Raw genomic sequence first — 21072 nt, 5'->3', positions numbered from 1 at the left:
ATTATGCCAGTTTATTGTTCTTTAATTTCCAGAAGACTAGGAAAGACAATTTTCTTCCTAGATTACTCTTTGCTCAGGACACATGCATAGCCACAGACAGTATTTTGCAATTTATCCAGTTATAATACTTTCTGAAGGACTAATTACATGCCTGCAACAGCCAAAGATACCTTTAACAAAGGCACATTAAAACTCGATATAAAATGCAATGCCTGCTTCAGGTGCACAGCCTGACTACAGCTGAGAGTCAGAGATCAGACAGTGCTCATTAAGATTTGAATATGTATCTTTATTTTTTTTTTTTTAATTTTCACAAGCAGCACATAGTAACACCAAACAAAGCAAAAGTAACACTATTAAAGAAAATCCAGTAGTAATAAATAAATAAATAAATAAAAGTTTTCAAACCTTGCTGTGATTTTCAAGAGCCTAGTTTGGTAACTGCTACAACAATATCAGAACTGAAACTACATTATCCCTGCTTGAAGCTCAGATTTAGACAAACTAAGGGAAAACATGCTGGGTTATTCTCACTGTGACTCCCACTGCTCTATGAAGTTCTTACCTCTTTGGGCACTAGCTTCCACAACTGCAAGGTATACTTGTAACCAGCAGAATCTTGGCTACCAAGGGGTCAGGGTCTCCTATACTGCATCCTGCATTTCTCCAAGCTCACTGGAAATTTAAAGACTCTGGCACCCCTAAAGATTTTGCATTTGGGATTACTGTGCTCAGCAGAGCTCAGGGCAACTCAGTTCTCCCCTCACAAGTGATGTTTTCCCTCCTCACACCACAGGACCTGCCATACCAGGCAAGCTCAGAGGAAAAGGGTACCTCTGTGATCTGGCATTACCAGAGCTAACTCACAGCTGTGGGGCACCATTGAGCTGCTCCCAGCTCCTGGTGACCTCTGCTGAAGCTAGAATCAGTCCCCTGCTTTAAACACAACATGGTGTTTAATTCTCAAATTCTTCCTGAAAGCCATTCATTTTCCTCTGATTAGTCCAGATTGCATCGTTATTTCAAGATGGCAGATAATTCAAGATTCTTGCAAAGTCAACAGAGACATCCAAAGCAGTGAAGAGAGGAAAAGTCAAAAGCTGTCAAATGTTGCTTCCAGAAAAAATGCTTCCAGAGACTTGCTAACAAAGAAAACCAAAAAACAGCAACAAACAAACTTCTTATGTAAGTCTGCTGTAGGTGCCTGTCATATTGCTTGACTTTTAGACAAAACCTACAAACATGAGGTTTTTAACTCCACAGGCTTCAGTCCTACCCTGAGAAGTAGTGTAAAGCCACACCACCATTACACATTGCTGCTGTATACAAAAGTAAATTGAAAAATGTCATGTGTTTGCTGCCTCCTTTGCTATAAAATACAAATAAATAAATAAATAAAATGATTCTTCCATTTCTTTACATATAATTTCAATCTTTTTTATTTTATTTTATTTTATTTTATTTTATTTTATTTTATTTTATTTTATTTTATTTTATTTTATTTTATTTTATTTTATTTTATTTTATTTTATTATTTTTTTAAGAAATCAATCTATTATTTATGCCAGAATAATAACATAATTATGATAACTCATGGAAACAGAGAATTCCAACTGTACCATCATTATTACAGGACAAAGTAAACAGCCAAAAACTTTGTAGAAACATATATCCATCTTGCAATTTCTTGATGGTCATATCACTTCCTATTAGCAGTAAGCTACAATTATTTGAATAAAGCAGACAAAAGTAATCTTGCTTTAAGTTGTATCCATTTTGTGCAAGAACTTTATGCATCGCCCTACTGTTATTATAAAAGCTTTGCAAAGAAATACTGTGGCCAAATATCCAACCTCTCCATACCCTCACTGGTCAGCACATGGACCAAAATAGCTATCACACTTAAAATTATCACACTACCCTAGTCCAAAAATGAGTTCAGACTAACTTTCAAGTGTATACATGCTTCTAGCTCTGCCTAGTAAATTTTTCACAAAACTTGTGAATTGTTATATAGTGATATGTAGAATTGCATGAAACAATATATGGGACTCATCTTGAATTATAGCTATAAAAAAATAATTTAAACTTTACAAAATTATGATAAATCTATTCAAATAGGAGGTACATTTCACTTCTGGAGATGGTTGAGAAGTCTCACAGCTGGAAATTACTTACTTACTAAATTAATTAATTACTAGAATTAATCTGAAAATATTGCCTTCGTTTGGCTTTATAAGGTATGAGATATTTGGAGTCTAGAAAGAAATAATTGTCGCCAATCTAGATATCATGGAATTAAAAAGACCAAAGTAACCAGAAATGTTTATATATTATTAATGGATGTGCTGGGGGCAAAGATTTAAATTATATTTCTAATTTTTATATTTCTTTAAAAATTGTGTATTTGTCAGCAGAAAAAATGATGGGAGTGAAGAAATATAAGAAACTAACCATTTTTATTAATTTTCTAAATATTTATGAATAGTTTTATAAAAAAGTCAATTATTTCAGCTCTTTATTTTTTATTTTTTTTTAAGTCTCACAGTAAATTTCAACTGATCTTTAGTAATTATTCATGAACTGCAGTTAAACATAGTTTCATGGAAAAAAAAGTCATCCTACAAAAAGATTATATTTCTCTGGAAAGAAAAATCCAAAGAATAAAAGTTGGAGCTTTCATAAGAAAACTGCAAAGATTGTTATTTTGCTTACTTTAGGTCTGTCAACTCTAGAAAACTATAAATATTACATAATAAGATGTAAGTAAGATAATTTTACAATCTTACCATGTACAATATGAAGTGACTTAGTTATTTCTAATAAAACATACCTGTATTGCTTTTGTTTTGTTTTGTTTTGTTTTGTTTTGTATCCACTATCATGCTATACTAGCAGTAGAGAATTACAGAATCAGGCTTTTATATCAAAGTCAGTGAAGCAGGAGTATTGTTAAACTGCTCATGTAAAGCTCTAAATAGGCAAGAACTAATGCAATCAGTGAATGTTTCTACTTGACATGCAACAAATAAATATTGGCCAGGGGCAGATAGCCACAGTGTCCATGAGAAATGGTGAAGCAATTGGGAAAGGTAGCCAGAAAGGATAGTAATGACCTACTGTCCACAGGGTATATATAGCTGTACTACAGGCAGATTTGTAAATGAGAGCTCTTACACTTGCAGTTCTGAAACTTCATAAACAATGCCAAAAAGCTGCACAGAGATGTTATCATGTACCTCCAGCAATATTGCTTGCACTGTGTGCCACATGCCTATTACTCCTGTAATGTCCAAGATACTTAGCTGCAATCCAAGTTTCATTTAATTTCAGTCTGTTTGTCCTCAGAAGCAGGGGTATTCAGCCTTTCCAAACACAGACCAGTATTATCAATTATTTTTTTTTTTCTTTCCTGTTAATCAGGAAAGTCAGAAAGTTTCCAGCTGACAAATTTGAATTAGGCAGGTACAGCCATGTACTGGGGATGGTTGGAATATTTGTAAAATAATGTTAGGTACATGTACATGTACAACACAGTGATGAGGCACAATTAACATAGATGCTGAGCATGATAGCATAACCCTTATTAAAAAATGCTACGTAACATAAATCTTCCAAGATAAGCATTACATACTTTTTCAAAGGATCACAAATTTGGGCACAAAATTAAATATAACAAGATTGAATGAAAAAATACATATATATAAAAATTAGAGGTCAAAAGTTAATAAATAATAAAGAATACATTAGGACAAATATAAAAGATAATAATAGAAGAAATAATGAAAAAAATAATCAAATATTCTGATATTGTTGTGTTCAAGACCTAAATTAGCTAAATAATAAGCTCTGGAAATTAATCAGAAATTGGCAATCACCATTTACAGAAAATGTTTCTGGTTTCATGACATGTATTTATCTGAAAGAAACTCTTTGCCAATAAGATTCAAAGGTAACAAAAATTTGGCTGAAAGCCTAGTTCAGTAGGTAAGCTAAGGTATTTAGTGTATTTATCTTATCAGAAATAGGGTTAAGAGGCAACAAAATGTCTGTCCCCTTAAAAGAGATAAAAATAATAAATAAATAATGTTTTCTTTATTAAGAACAACAACAACAAAAACAACAACCAAATTAAGGCATTGAAAAGATTCAATGACTGAAAGCAGAGCTAGATTTAAGCAACAATTAAGATGCACATTTTTAAACTTAAAGGGTGATTAAGGATTGGAACAACTTGTTATGGATGAACCATTTTCTTTTTTACTTGTAACATATAATACCAGATTGGCTGTACCTTTCTCCAAAGATATGCTCTAGATCAGTCAGAAGATGTAAATAAATCCACGAACTACTTAGTGAAATATTATGTTATGCCAGATAAGACAGGATGATCATAACATGTGGCTTCAAGACTTAAGAAATCATGAAATCATTTAAGTCATTCTCACTGCTTTCAATTTAAGGAATGGAATCTCTCACAAGTACACATATATACGAAAAAATCATGTGAAGAATAGGTAATCATCATCCAATAAAAACAGAAATTAAACAATAAACATTTACAAGATTTACCTTCACGTCCTCCCCATTATGAAAATAACATCTTCATTAATATTCATGCATTTCAGGTGTTGCTCTTTGTTGTTTGACAGATGTTAACACAGTGTAACTAGTAGGAAAAAACAAACAAACAAACAAAACAAAAACACCACACATAACAAACAAATAAACAAAGTGATCTTATTACAGTATGTGCAAGCACGCTGTGTAAACAGCTGCTTATTATCAACATCAAAGCAAAATCTCCTATTTCTCAGCAACTGAGCCACCAGAAGACCTTCACAACCACATGTCAGATTTTTCACCATGCAGAAATGAGCTTGTATGTATAACGCAACTGTCTTGTGGTCACAGTGGGTGAGGCTTTCAGTTTCTGGGTTCAGGTCCATCTGACCATTGACTCTGGAGATAACAGAGGAATTAAATATTACTCCTCAGCTGCTATATACTGCTCATTAATAATACCTGAATGGTGCACGGATGACTGGATAGGACGATCTGGGATGACTGGCAGGCATTGGCAAGTAGTGGTCTGTTGACAGCTAACTGTTTATATCAACTTATACCTTCAGCTAGTAAATTCCAATAACAAATTAAGTATCACATATGCATTTACAATGCTGGTACTAAATTGTCATTCTTTAAACATCCAAGCTTTGACCTAGCAACTCTGAATAACTTCTGTTTAAGTTAGACTATAAACTTAAGAAATCTTGATTGATAATCATTCCTGGTTGAAAAGCATAACTTTCCCATTGTTGACAACTTGAAGTTATTCCAGTTCGATTTTTTTCTAAAGTCAGATAACCAGGATTTGGCCCCGTCACTTTCCTATTGTAAAAACATGTCCTATATCAGATGTGTTCTTTCTTCTTAGACACAAATATTTAAAATTTCTTGGGCTGAATACTTAATGGTCAGAAGGGAGATATCTGACAGTAGAGAAAACTGAAATTGTTAATAATTTACTTTTCAGCCCTCTGGAGGACAAATTCAATAGACAGGATTTCCTCAGTCTTTTGCCATAATAAATAAATTTATTATTATTATTATTATTATTATTATTATTATTATTATTATTATTATTATTATTTACTACTACTACTACTACTACTAATTATTACTATATATTATTACTACTACTACTAATAATAATAATAATAAAATCTGGATGCCAGTCTTTATAGCTTTTTTGAAATCCATCATCTCAGTGTGACAAGTTGTTTAAACCCTTTTTCCAGGATACTAGGCCTGCTAGGCCCCGGACCCTGAGTTCTAGACACATCCCCACAACTCCCTTTGTTATTTCAGTCTCAGGAAGAAGATTGACTTATTCATACCTTGTATTTCTCAGCTCCAAGCTGCTATTAGCACACATATCACAGAATTAGCTGGAAAAGTGGCTCCCACTTCCTTTTTTTGCCTTCCACAATTGTAACAACGTATGCTTTCTCACTCAGCCCTTGGCATCATTTATCTCAGAAGAATTGTTCCTAAAATGAATTCCACCAGCTTGGGCACATCTGTCCGCAAGACCACACTCTCTCCACATCATCTTTGATGAATGTGAGCCAGATAAGTGTCAGAACCTGGATATACTGGATTTATGCCACCTAAAATTTCCCCTACATTAGTTGAGTGGTTTGCTGGTATACTAGGCAATTTAAAGATTTAGAAAATTTAGATAAAGAATGTCAAGGCAGAAATCCAAGCAGCAGTTTTATTAATGTAGCTCTGAGAAATATGGAAAAATGTACATGCTAACCTAAAGAAAATATGAAATAATTTGAGAAATAATTTCAGAAATAACAAAGAAGGACAGCTGACCCAACATTCATGGATTTTGATGTATTAAGGAAGTCTGCCTCAGTTCACCTGTTCTTGTTCTTGTTCAGAGGGTAACCTATTAAAATTCCTATGTAACAATATTCCCAGTCACAATCAATGAACTGATCATAAATATTTATTTGGCATGTGTTTTGCCACTCTAATATATATATGCAAATATATGAAATGCCCTAATGTTATGAGTAGTAAGTTTTAAGGCTAATGTCAGTGAGCCACATGCTCCCAAGACTGACCTTCCTGAACTAAATGCTGCCTCCCCAGCTTCCCATGCCTTCTATACACAGCAGGCAAGATGGGGAATGTTGATTGCAACACTGACAGGATAAAGGCAGACGTGTGCTGCTGCATAGGTGCACCCTACCTATGCTCCTTTTTTAACAAAATGCACTATGAATATGGTAGAGGGAAAAGCTAAGCATGATTAGCAAAGAAGAATGGTCCTGCAAGAGTAATGTAGGAAAAGAATTAGTAATATTCTCAATGCCATTTGGCAGCAAAATGAGATGGAGAAATGTATTACTAGATTTAGAATCTCTAAAACTAATAAAAATAATTTTTCTGACAGAAAGAAGTAAAAGAGAAAGTAAAGAAAGCAAGAAGAAACAAAATGAACCGAGAAGACCAAAGAAAACAGTAGAGACACGCAAGTAGTATTTCCTATGAAAACTTTTTTAACTAAACAATATCTTCTGTTTCTGTGTGAAGACCTTTCTGTAAAGCTTGAACAGAAGAATCCCTGGGAATCCAGGACTCCTCAGCTTTGTACCAACAGTCTGCAAAACAGTACTTTCTCTTGTTTACTCTGTCTCATGTCAAATACATCTTACAGAATTTGCTGCAATAATGCTATAACTTCATCAGAGGGAAAAAAGTTGCTCATCACCAGTGTTAACTCAACTGTTAAATCAGTAGTGTGAGTGCTGTGCAGAACAATGGTAGCTGTAGTATAATTGTACTGTATAATTGATGAAAAAGGACATGAATCCAGTCTCCCAGACATATAGTACTGGCTTAGTATTGTCATCACTCCAATTGCTGAAATTCTCATTTTTAATATATGTTAATCAACTTCTGAGTAGGTTAGGCTATTGGAGAGTTTAACTGTAAGGAGATCTACTCAGAAAAAGTCAAGCAGCCTTAAGCAGAAAACAAATACTCGGTCTTGCTCCCTCAGATCATGGCTCACACAGGCTTAGACAACTCTGTTTACAAAAGCCATGTGGTGAAAAATACTGTGTTATGGATACGCGTTTGTTTTTTTTCCCTGTTACTTTGATATACCTAAATTCATCCTAAAATGCATAGAGATACATATCATCTTGTAAAATTGGGTCCAAGTGATCAGCACATCAACTCTGCATTACTTAACAGCCATCAGCACAATGTAAATGTTTGTATTAGTATTCTGCAGGTGGCAAAAATAGTAACAGTCTTCTTGTAAGGCTCTTTATGTTATTCTGCCATCAAAGCGAATCACATTGTATGTCAAAGCAGGCATTCAAAAGTCACAGTCATACAGTTAGGAGCGTATTTATCAAAGGGATAAACCCCAAATTTCAGCATAAAGAGCAGCATTGGAAAGAGCACTAGGATGATCATCAGTACATTGTTTGGTCTCTTGTGACTTTATTAAGCATTGTGTATCCTTTACAACCCATCTAACAAACCACCTGTCTGCCACAGTTCCTGATTAGGACAATAACGGTTCCACTGACACCACTGACAATGTCCTAATTAGGACTAAAATTCATCCACTGAGACTGTATGTGTCTCCAGTGAGACAGTCTCTAAAATAAATGTTCACTTTTTTATTGTTATCCCTTTCTGCCCTCTCCCCTCCTTCCCCCCCCCCCTCCCCCCCCCCCCCCCCCCCGTACTCTTACTTTCTTTCACCTAATGCCTTATTTTGGGACTGTACAACACCATCATTAACAAAAAAAAAAAAAAAAAAAAAAAAGCCCTAAACCATATAACCTGAGTGTCAGTGAAAAGAAAAATTGTAATTAACAGTTACAATTGTCAAGTGCAGATATGAAACCCACAGCAGAGAAGTCTTCTACAACGTTCATGAAGATAAATTCACCAGTACAATACTCTGAAATGGTATTGCATACTTTTGAATGCCATCTTCTGACATGCATGTGTTTAACAATTAAGTTAAAGGTTATAATACCTACAACTTTCTGTTGTAAAATCCTAGCATTTTGTTCCTACTTTTTGCACCTGGAGTATTCAAAGTAAGAATTCCCATGGAGCTTCAAAAGCATTATTAGTGAGAGTTTTCAACAAAAATCAGCCCACTGTTTCCAAAACTGAAGTTTGGAAAATTTAACATTCAAAATCTTGTTAGGCTGTGAAACTCATATTCTTATTAAAATTAATGCTACCGTGTTTCTGACATATGAAATTAGCATTTGGCAAGTGTGAGACATACTGCTATTCCAAGTGTCATTGTTTCTCTGCTCTCATCAAAGCACTGTAAAACCCTGTGGTAAAAACTGTCATCCCCTTCTGGTGGCTGTCAGTAAAACAACCCTTTTAATTAGCTCAAGTGACAAAGGTCTGTATTAGAAACCTGATGGCCTCTTGCAAATCACAGTTCACTTCTGGTGTTCCATAATACCTGGTTTTAGGCTTTTCTGTTTCAACAATATAAAAGTTGAATGCAAGAAGATTACATTAAATAGCAATTTTAAAATGACACAATCATGCTGTCTCAAGTTAGGAAGTCTATAATCATTTCTTATGCAAAATGATGTGAAAATCTGCATTAAGTCACAGACTTAAATTACATAATTATCATAATACATGTATGTCATTTGGAAAACTGTCCCATTTCCCAAAGAACAGCCACTGGGGACTGGGAGAAACTTGGGTTTTGTTCCTCACTCCAGGGAGCAAGTGCATAAAGGAAGTATTATGCAAAAGTATATTTTTCTGTAGCACTGAAAGAAGCAACAGATTCTAGAAACCAACGTGTAGAGGACAGTTCTTCATGTTCTTCATGTTGGAAGGACCTTAGGAGGTCATTTATTTCAGGCATCTCCTCAAGGCAAGGTCAACAATGGATCCATATCATGTTACCTAGAGCTTTTTTTCACTTGTGTTATGGAGACCTCCGGAGCCTTTTGGGTTGTCCAGTCCCCTGTGTAGTTATCCTCACAGTGAACATCCTTACTTCCATCCAAAACCTGTCCTTATCAATTTATGATGATTGTCTCTTGTTCTGTTGCCATGTACATGTACTTCATGAAAAACTGCCTTGCTGATAACCTCTCCATAGGTACTGTGGGGCTGTTTTGAAGCTGTCTCTGCTCCAAGCTGGACAAGCCCAGCTCCTCCAACTTCTCCTCACAAGGCAAATGCTTCAGTCCACCCTGACCATCCTCGTGGCCTATACTGAACTCACTCTATTTTTTCAGTGGCTTTCCTGAACTGGGCACCCAAAACACTTCCTAGATGCAGTACAAAAAGTGCCAAGGAAAGGCAGGGGTTGGTGATCTCTAACCTCAGTCTACTGGCTGTGCCCATGCTGGCAGAGCCCAACATGCTGTTGGCCTTCACAGAAAGCAACACTAGAATGTGAATTCCAACAGAAGTGAAGCTTGAGAGAGGACCATAAGTCTGAACTTTGGATTGCAAAAGCACTGAACCCATACACAGGATGATGAAGGAGAAAACTTTATATTTAATTTTACATTCTGCTTTTTTGATCTTTACTGAAGCCTTCTGGTTAGTTCCATCAGGTTTTGCTACTGATAAGATGTTTCTGTAATACACAGCACATGTCACTGTTTCGTATTTATATTTTAAGCATTTTAGGTCAGAGTTATATGTCTAAGATAAGAAAATCACTGGTAATTTACTTTGTGCTAGTATAACAACATAGAAGATTTGAGTAAGCATCAAAAGTTTTATATATTCCCTGGAAGCAAAGTCTTATTTTAGTGTTTAGCTATATGTCAATCTACTTGTCTCCAGCCTGTAACACCGTGTCCAACTCTACTTTGCATATTTATGGGTAGAAGTAATTTAAAAAATGTGAAAAGTCTTTAAATAATTAGTAAAGTACATGAGCAGTTGTTTTGGAGTTTTTTTCTGGACAAATCTGTAGCTTATTTTTAAGTAGTGACAAAATTTCAAGAAGAAAACAAAGGATACTGAAAATGCTTCTTTTTTTTTTTTTTTTACCCAATTTCAATTTTTTTTTTCTTTAAATTTTAAAAGCTTCTTTATTTCTAAAGATTCACTGTATACAAATACTGGATCCTTTGTATAACTTGGAAAAGTTTCAATGATTATACCTAGGCTCAAAGATTTGCGTCACAAATACAGAAAATCTATCAGACCCTAAAATATTTTTAAGGACTGTTATGACAATGATTAGCATTTGTGTTTTTAAGAAATTCAGTGGACTAGCACAAGGCTATGGAATTCATGTATATAATTGAATCTTTTTGTAAATAATCGCTACCTGGCAGACCCAATATCCATCAGAACAAGTGGTCATGGTAATTTCATTGCCATAACTTCTTGCTGATTTCTTTGAAAATAAATAGATATGAACTAATGAAGGAGTGATATTATGTGATGTTTTCCTTTTTTCTGCCATTTTCTTTCAATTCTCATTAGTCCTGAGCTTGTGGATGTGAACTATCATTTGACTTGTTGTCACAAGACAGTGCAGAGGCCAAGAATTTAACAACATTTAAGGAAGCATTAGAGATTTACACAGATAGAAAGCATGGCCTGTGTTGTAAAAGTCCAGATTGAAAACATTAATGTTAATAAAAAATCCTAGGAGGAATATGAAGCTTTATGATTCGAGACTTACTTTGTATTTATTAGTCTGTGACAAGAAGATCAAATTATCCCGTATCTGTTTGGTGTGAAGATTTTTGCCTGCCTGACAAATCCTGGGTCAGCCACCATCAAATGACATATAGCTATGGTTCAGTAATAAGCCTGATTCAAAATGGTAGTCTCTGTGTTAGGATATCTGATATATGTTATCTCTTATCAGGATCAGGGCAGATTGTACATTTAATGTGTATGCTGGGTTTTTTAAACCAAATTTCATTAGAGTATCACAGTATCTGGATGCCTGATGGAATGCTTATATTGATCTCTGTCTGTCTCTACTTTCTTTCAGATCAATCAACCAAAGTCAACCCATAGGGAAAGTGCTTTTACAAAGACACTTCATTCATGGCTTTTTTTTTTTTTTTGGGGGGGGGGGAGGAGGGAGGGCAAAGAGGTGGGAGGTGAAGGGAGCATTAGAATAATTGAGACTCTGGGTCACTCGGCAAAAGGGATGTTCCTTGGAAATGTGTGAGCAAGTACACATGTCAGAGCTCTGTTTAAGCATCATGTCAATTTGACAAGAGCATCTGCAATTAGAGTTCTCCTCACTATTCCCTTTTTCTTTAAGTGATAATTAAGAATTGCAGAGGTGGTCATATTGTGCTTTCTTATAGACACTGGGGATGCTCCCTTGTGAAGGAATAATGAATGTATTGCCTTCTGAGTAAAATGTGTGCTTGTACTGCAAAATGGCATGATCTAACTCCTCTACATGGTTAACTTTTTCAGCATTTCAGGTACAACTTAATCAAAGATCCATCTCCTATCTAATCCTTTAATTTATGTCTTTAAAATAATGTAAGATATTACATTTTTAATCTTAAAGTTGGCAACTTTAAAAGACCATTTTCCATTAGTATAAGCGAGTCTAAGCAACTAGTTGGCCCAGCAGTATATCCCTTATGTGACTGCCATTCTCAAAGAATTCAAGAAAGAATCTCTCTTCATCTCTACCTTGAGGCTTGGTGAACTCTAGTTGCAGCAAGCCAGCTGTGGGAGAGAGTTTTGAGATTATGGGCACATCCACTAAAATCTCCCTCACTGGGGTTTTTAATCACTAGGTGTCAAATCTATATACGTATTTTTGCATTGACATTTATTTGTTCATTAACTTTATTGATTTCTTGTGTAAGGCCAAATCTAGCTTGTTCTGGTACTGTTTGTGTGAGTCTTTAGGGACGCCTTTCAGGCATCTGTGCTGTTATACCTCTGTGGTATTGTATTATATTATACTTCACTAGGAGTATGCTATTCTTGAACAACAACAAAAATATAGTTTTGGCACATGACCAAGCAACCAATGAGAGGAGTAGCAATGGGAAGGGATGAATGGAGATAACCCCTACATTATCCTTCTGGGAGATGGATTTTGGAATCAAGCCTAAGCACCTTGGGGAAGAAATAGAAAAAAGACTGAGGAACTCATTCTGATGGCAAGGACTTCTGAGACTACCATGTCACTGCCCCCAACCCAACAGCCATGTGCTTGGATGTCCTTGTCCCAGTGATGTGTTTAGCCATCAGTAATGAGGAATGTAAGGCGAAAGGAGGAATACAAAGTTCAAGTTTAAGACATCGTGTTTCAAAGTGGCAGAATTAACAGCTTTGATTCACAGCTGCAGCACAAACCATCTCCAACATTGAGCTTTTCTTACCCAGGGTAACAAAAGAGTCATTGAGATAAAACCAACCAACCAACCAACCAAAAAAAAAAAAAAAAAAAAAAAAAAAAAAAAAAGCTTACTAAAGTTAGCACCTTTAAATGCCCTAGGGAGTGAAGAGAAGTTCAAGAAAATGAGGAAAAAATTATGAATTATTATTTATTATGAAAAGTGCTTTGCCTGACTAATATAAGCATTTAATACTTGAAACTAAGTAGTAATCAAGGACAACCATCAGTGTTCAATAATTTGAGCTTTCTCTGTGCAAGTCACTACAGCAGTATCTGAGACAGACAAGGAATTCAGGCATTAAGGTGTGGGCCCTTAGACAAAAGAAAGATGATTTCAAACTTCCTGGCTATGGACCTCCTAGAGCTATGCATTATCAGCATGTAAGGAGTAAAAAACATAAATAACACTATTCCAGTAAGCCTGTGTAACCTGTCTGGCTGCAAATTATCTTTCTGCTTGCCTGATACCTCTTTCCTCACTGTCATAGACACAAAATGGCTAGTTTGCAAGTCATTACTGAAAACACAGCTTTTATTATTTATTTACCTATTTATTTATTGCTACCAACATTAAACAATTCTGACCTGAACACTGGGTTGGTGTAAAGTGATCCAATAATCCAAATAGAAGGCAAAGGATTAAGCATAAACTGCACTGTCTTCTAAGTTTTCACTTTTGTGCCAGCTCCTTTGCAGCTGTGTTGCAAATGATGTTTCCAGTGCTTAGCAATGTTAGTCACTGATTAGACACAGATTCAGATTAAGTGGAAGCTGAAACTAGACACAGCTCCTGCTGAGTTATTATTGCTACTGACCTTAAATGTTTACAAATATTTTATATATTTTTCTTGTTGTTGTTGTTGTTGTTTGTTTGTTTCTCTCTCTTCCTTTCTGTAGACATTTACTAGCAATCAGGTTTCAACCTACTAGAAGCTTGCAAGCTTCTTTCATTCATACTATAGCCTGAACCTTCTACTCCGATATTTCTTAGCGTGCTGTAGCAAAACAGGGAAATCTTTAGACAGGAAGCTTTCCAAACCTTCAGGACATTCTCTTGAATTTGCAAATGGTTTCTTAGAAAACTAGTTTATATTCCTATTAGAGAAATCTATTTTGAAGCTTACTGAGGGTGAGGTTTTCAGCACAGCCCTGAGCAAAGAATCAAGCATTACTGCAGCACATGGTGCAGCCCGGGATTATGCCTTTTTAGCACTTTACAAGCACTCTGAGATGGTAGCATTTTGAGAGAGCAGGCCTATCAAGCTGCTAACTCTTTATTATTTCCCACACATTCCTTGACAACACATTAGGCCTTAGGAGGATTGTGATGGAGTCTTGCTTTGCCTCTTTACTGAATATTTCTGTAGATACCAACCACATGAAGTTTAACAAGAGCAAGTGCCAGGTCCTGCACCTGGGATGGGGCAACCCTGGCTATACGTACAGACTGGGTGATGAGACACTGGAGAGCAGCCCCACAGAGAGGGATCTGGGGATTGTATTTGACAGCAAGTTGAATATGAGCCATCAGTGTGCCCTATCAGCCAGGATGGGCAACCATATCCTGGGGTACATCAAGTACAGCATTGCTAGTCGGTCGAGGGAGGTGATTGTCCCGCTCTACTCGGCGCTGGTCTGACCTCACCTTGTGTACTGTGTGCAGTTCTGGGCACCACAGTACAAGAAGGACATTAAACTGTTGGAGAGTGTTCAGAGGAGGACGAGGAAGATGGTGAAGGGCCTAGAGGGGAAGACGTATGAGGGGCAGCTGAGGACACTGGGCCTGTTCAGCCTGGAGAAGAGGAGGCTGAGGGGGGACCTCATCATGGTCTACAACTTCCTCGCAAGGGGGAGTGGAGAGGCAGGTGACCTATTCTCTGTAAACAGCAGTGATAGGACCTGCAGGAATAGTGTTAAGCTGAGGCAGGGTAAGTTTAGCTTGACATCAGGAAGAGGTTCTTCACCGAGAGGGTGGTTGCACACTGGAACAGGCTCTCCAGGGATATAGTCACTGCACCAACCCTGTCTGAATTTAAAAAGCAATTGGACTCTGCATTAAGTCGCATGGTCTAAACTTTTGGGTAGGCCTGTGTGGTGCCAGTAGTTAGACTTGATGATCCTTATGGGTCCTTTCCAACTCAGGATATTCTATGATTCTATGATCCTATGATCCTCGTGAGCCTTCAAGCAACCGATAGGGGAGCTCTTTCCCCTGACCTCTTCCTTTCTGTTTTGGTAAAAAGTTATCATCTGTGAATAGAATCAAAGTGTTCCTGAATCACTTGGCTTTGAAAAGAACAGCATCATTGCTCCTAACTCTTGATGTCTATGGCATATTCTGCTGGGTAGAACCTTTAACTATCCATGTTTTATGCTTGAGAAAGAAAGAAACATGAAATTTTCAACACAGACGTCCCACATAAGGCACAGTATTGATCCAGAAAGAGTGACTGATGAATTTATAGGAAAAATAGGAAGATGTGTATTTTTGTTTGCATCTACTTACATGCTCACAATCAAGCTGCTGTGTTTGTGACCTAGCAGATACATTGACTTTGCCTCTGAACCATATTGCATCTTTGCCACATACCCTGTGTATGAATGAGCAAGAATGAGCAAGCTGAGAAATGCCGCTGTGATGGTTACCTGTATTTGTACTGTTCAGTTCCAATGAACAGTAGTTTCACAAGAATGAATTCTCAGTCTATTTAAATGTATGTGTGAACTGTTTGTTCAGTGAAAAACCAGGAGCCCTAGCCAGAAGAGTAGATGTGATTAGTAGTTAACATCACTTTTTCTGATCCATGCATTCCTAAACACTCACCAATGGCAGAACTGTGAAATAATGCTGATGGTGCTCTCATATGGTGAAAAGTATTGACAGTCATGCAGTGAAAGGCTAAGAGCAAAGTCTTCTCAACTGTCACCATTTCAGATCCAAGGCACTGCAGCCCAGCTAGCTAATATTAGAAACAAAAAATAAAGAAATAGATAAATAAATAAAGTAAAATAAAATAAAAAGAAAGACTTCTCAATACTTTTGCATATGCCATCTTGAGTACCATATATACTGCTGATACAATTTGGGGGTATCATATTTCCAAAGTTCATGGACAATGAAAACTATGGAGTGAACAATATCTTCAGATAAGATACATAGTATTTCCAGTATTCAGTTCTTTTCCAGAGGATATCCATAGGTATTTGTTGCACACATAATGTAAATTTTTGACAATATTCATCTGCTTTATTGATATATTTCAGCTTTTTGATTCACCATGCAAGGGTCTTTAACAGTATTTGATAGCCATTCTTTAAATGCGGTATTTTTTCTTGCAAGTAAACCAATAATTTGAATGACAAAGATGCCATTGCATAAAAGTGCATCATAGTCCCAGAAAAAAAAAAAAAAAAAAAAAAAACTTTTCCCAAAGTGACTAATTCTAGGAAGGCAGTTGGAAGGCAGCCTGTTCCTCAGACTTGACTCCTCTTGTCTGTGTTGACCTTAAGGGCACTTTGAAATATCTGGGTTCAGTTTTTCTTCAAATCCTGCTTGCTCTCACAGTACTCACATCCTGTTAGGAATCTTCTAAGTATTTGTTTTTGCCAACTATGTGAAAACATCAGGGGGTATATTTAAAATACAGAAAGGTAAACTGGCAATGAGCATATAGTGAAGCTGAGGAACAAGACAAGTCTCTTTTCCCTCCTCTGAAAGCAGTGCTAGTTTCAAGGACAGTTGTGAAATTCTCTCTCAAACACAGCCGCAATGCTTTTTCTCCACCAGAGAGTAGAAATAGATAATGTGACTCAAGGGTTAATATAGTATGAGGGCATGTGAATTTGTTCGATATTACCATATTAAGAATTAATATATATTTATATGGTATTATAGAAGATATTATGATTTGGTTACAACAAATGTTTTTATATATGAATTTAAATTTTTTTTGTGTCTATATCAGTTAAGCTCAGATCTCATAACACAGGGGCATCTTGACAATATTTTTTTCAAAATCTCAGACTAATCTCAAAAATGTTTTCTCCATCTGTTCATTATTAGTAAAAACTACCATTCTGTTGCAGTTTTCCAGCAGAGGAGAAATAGCCTCACAGCAGCTACCAGCACTGTGGGATTCAAGAACCCCAGTAACAGCCTTGAAGTCTTTGCACGGAAGTGATATCATATAAAATGCTTAAAAATGTACCAGCCTGAGATGTGTTTAAGAACAACTATCTTCCCATTATTTAAATGTCTAAGACACATCTCTGACATATATGCAATTCTGCCTGATTCTGCTTTTGGATTGTACACCATATTAATTAGCCCTCTTTCTTCCCTTCACTTTCTTCCCTTTATTCTGTTATTTCATCACATCATATATCCATTGCATGCTTTTCTTAAATCTTGGTTATTGTTTTCCTTTTTCCAAGTCATGTATTATACATTTGGGTTATTACTTCTGTTTCACTTTTAATAAGAAGGTAAAGGATTACTAGTATGATTTTTCTATCTCAATAATTCTAATACTTGTTTCATTCATACTGTAATAATTTTCTGTAGAAGTTACGAAATCCACTACTATTTTGAGATAACAGAATTGATACCTATTCTGTACATTTTCAGTTTCAGAAGAGGTCAAGATGACTAGCATCACTCAAAGCTGTTCTTTCTTAACATAGTTAGCAAATATAACCATGTAAAACCCAATGCTTGCAAACACAAAGATTTGGAAAACCTGAACAATACTTCTAAAACAGTATCACCAAGTAAACTTGAACTGAGGAGCTGCCAATTTCCAACACCTTTAGGGGTGCCTTAAGGGAACCTTTAGGTTTCCCTTAGTTTGTAGAGACATATTTCCTACTGTAAATGAATGTTCTGTCCTTTTACTGATTGAAACAATCTGACGCAGGCAAGAACAAGCAGAAGCTCCTTGAATCTCCTCATGTTGTAAGAAAACCAAAGTGGAATGTTGAAGATTAAAAAGTAGGTCAGAATTAATAAATGTATTGTAAAGTAATCCACACTTTAAATCCTGATATAAAGTGGGTGAAATTTCTGAATTTCTGCTCTGTTCCAGTAACCAGAGATTCACCCTAGCATTTTTATTATGCTAAAATTCTTGTACAAGTAGAAATGGCTAATGCATATTTGCATCAAAAAAGTAAATGAAAGAAGCTGCAAAATTATACTCCCAATTCTAAAACAAAACAAAACAAAACAAAACAAAAAAAAAAAAAAAACACAAACCAAACCATACCAAACCAAAAAAAATAATAATAAAAAAAAAAAATCACTTTGGAACAGGTCCAGATGTAATACAAACAGCCACTTTTACCTGGGGGATATATGCAGAAAAATCATGACCTTGGTTAGGTACACTGGAATTCACCAACTCACTCCTTACTAGCCTGCCTTTCTTCCTCAATTGCAAATAAAAAGGATTTCTTCTGTTATATGCAGAACAATATCTTTTATTTACTATTAACAGACTATTTTTATGGGTTGTATTTTATGACTGAAATATAGTATAAGATTAGCTGCTCCACAGATCTTGCCTTGTGCTGGAAAGGACTATAAATTGTAGCAGTTCTCCCTGCTGATTCTGCCTCTGGGTGCAGCTGGAGCTATTCCATCTTTGCTTGCAACACCTGGTATGATGCCATAGCATCCTGATCCTAATGGCAGATATAAAAGAAGCAGAAGCAGTAGAAGGATGGCAGCACACTCATACTTTGAAGAACATAGGCATTAAAACATAATTATTTCTACACTGCAAAAGCACAATCTGGTGAGTCTCCACTCCTCTTTCTGAGAGAAAGAAACTTCCTGCTCACATTTACAAATAAAGTCAACATTCAAGGCTTTTTTTATACTTAAATACATGTCTTCAGCTGTGTGGACCTCCTAGTGTAGTTCATGTGGATGTTCCACATAATACTTTAGCCCTTGCTTTTATAACCGCTGTTGCTTCTAAGGATGCCTATAGCTTGCAAAAACAGTGATGTCATTAGTGAAATTCACAGTAACAGGAGCCAGAGGGGGGAAAAAAAAAGAAAAAAAAAGTCTATTTGTCTGCCTGCTATTGACAGTACATCAGAGGTTTGTGATGCTTTCACGGGCTTCACAGGCTTAAGTGATTGGTACTCCCTGAGTACCAATCACTTAAAGTAGGAGAGATCCCTCAGACACCTCACTTACCAAAACACGTTGTCCTCACCAAGACTGAGAACCTTTCTTATTTCCTTTATTACTTTCACCTTTAGGTAGGTATACATCTCTATACACATATAAATATAGATAAACATGTGTATATATATAAGAATATTCAATAGTATTAAGAAGCACGAGAGCACTGAAATTTAATCTTCAGGACACCTAAATTGTTAGACTTACACCTCAAAGTGTTTTGGACTACTTAAACCCACCCACTCAGGCAGTTCCTTGGCACATAGGGGAAGTTAAGCATGTTCCAAGGACAATTCTTAAAAGGGATATGGAGATGACTCCTTATTCTGGAGACTAAAATAGGATGGACTGTAGCAGTTAAGCAGTTATTCTTGGGGACAGAGGATAGGTCTCAGAACCATTGTTTACTAGTACACAAATCATGTTTGTGCTTCAAAAGGGAGGCCAAGCTATGTGACGTTTAAGGAGAAAACACTTAACCAAATATTTTTCACTTTTCCACATACTTGGAGTGTGAACCTTTTTCTGTCTCATCCTTTGTACACTGGAGCTCTAGCCAGCTCTCTACTCTTGTAGCCAGGATTTTGAATACAGTGTTGAAAAATGTTCAAGCAGGCACTTAGACCCTATGACATTGGATATAGCATACTATGCAGCTCTTGAGATTGTGTTTTTTATTTTTCATATTTACAGTATTATTCCACTGAAATTAATGAAATTATAGGTTAAATATGATTAAATATATATAATTTAAACACCATTAACAGCCTATGCATTTCTTTAAGGATGTTGCAGCATCCACTACAGTAAGTCCCTTGAGGGATAGTTATGCAGAGCTCTTTGTAACCTACATATAAGTTTAGGTTTCCCAAATCCTGATGCCTGGGTTTCTCAACAGAGAAATGAGCAATCAGGTTTAGGGTTTTGAAAATCTTCCCTGCCTTTTAAAAACATGAGTTTGAGAATTGAGAATTACTAGAATAACTATCTTTTTATACATACATATGTTGCAGAAGCTGTTCGCAAGAGCTTGTGGGTAAAATATTTCCCATGCTAACAAAGCTTGAAGTGAATTCTTAGCAATTTGCAGTATTTGGTTTGTGTTAAAAGTGCCTCCACTACTTCTGAAAAGATGATGTTGACTAAAATCATCAATAGAACTTAAGACAATTCATCACTGAAAGCATTTGTAAAGAAGCGCATCAGAGTTACCATTTTCACCATGAAGCCAAGGTGAAGACTTTTCCTTTTTTTTTTTTTTGGTTGTTCTTTTTTTGTCCAGTGTGAAATGGTGGAGGCATTGAGAAGGTGTCACTGTGGCCATTATACCATGGCAACATGCACAAGAAACCTACCTTCTCTGAGCGCAGTCTTGAGCATACCCTTCCGTTAGTTGCTGTTGTCCTGACATGGTGGAGTGTCCTTGCTGCAGAAAGCCAGCGGGGGCCAAGGACAGAGGCAGCTCTGACATTGCAGGTCGCTGCAGGGTGAAGAGTCGTGCCGAGCTCAGAGACCACGGTTGTCACTCAAGGAATCATTAGCAATGAAAGAGAGGCGATGAAGCTTGTTGTGTTGTCATCACACTGTAAGGAGGTTGGCTGCAGCCCAAATTAGCTTGCTTAGGGAGTGTGAATCAAAATGACATGTAATCTGAATGTTAATGAAAAATTTCTCTTGCTTTAGACTTCAGATTCCATCCAGAAAGCTGTCATCTGGAAGACATTATCTCTTTCCCTTCCTTCCTCATGCTCTCTTCTTAGGATATATGTATTTGTAAGTATGTATGAACAGTGGAACTATTTATTTTTCTTCCTGAAACCTGCACTGCTTAGATCATGGTTTCCAGAGCACTGTGTTTTATTCAGAAATGGCCCTGTGTGATTAGGAATTTTTGAATGTGTGCTGTAGCAAATGTAGAAGGAAATCAGTACAGAAG

This window comes from Aythya marila (assembly GCF_965140915.1).
Source record: "Aythya marila genome assembly, chromosome: 3".
In the NCBI taxonomy this organism is placed as follows: Eukaryota; Metazoa; Chordata; class Aves; order Anseriformes; family Anatidae; genus Aythya; species Aythya marila.
This window is presented reverse-complemented; position numbering follows the sequence as displayed.